Raw genomic sequence first — 244 nt, 5'->3', positions numbered from 1 at the left:
TTTGTTTTCCTGAGAAACTATCTTGTAGATAACAATATGTAAAACAATAACCATTGATAATTTCCTACCACTCTGTCTGTAATTTGGTAAGCCCTCCCCCATTATTGTTATCCTTCTCTTACTCTTTAAAATAAAAAAAATAAATAAATAAACAAATAAACAACAAAATGTTTCTTATAAACGAACTTATTTTACTGTACATGATATTTTTGTCTAGAAGCTAAAAGATAGTTTTTCTTTTTTC

This window comes from Chinchilla lanigera, unplaced genomic scaffold (assembly GCF_000276665.1).
Source record: "Chinchilla lanigera isolate Chin_1 unplaced genomic scaffold, ChiLan1.0 scaffold00015, whole genome shotgun sequence".
NCBI lineage: Eukaryota > Metazoa > Chordata > Mammalia > Rodentia > Chinchillidae > Chinchilla > Chinchilla lanigera.
Note: the sequence above shows the minus strand (reverse complement) of the source record.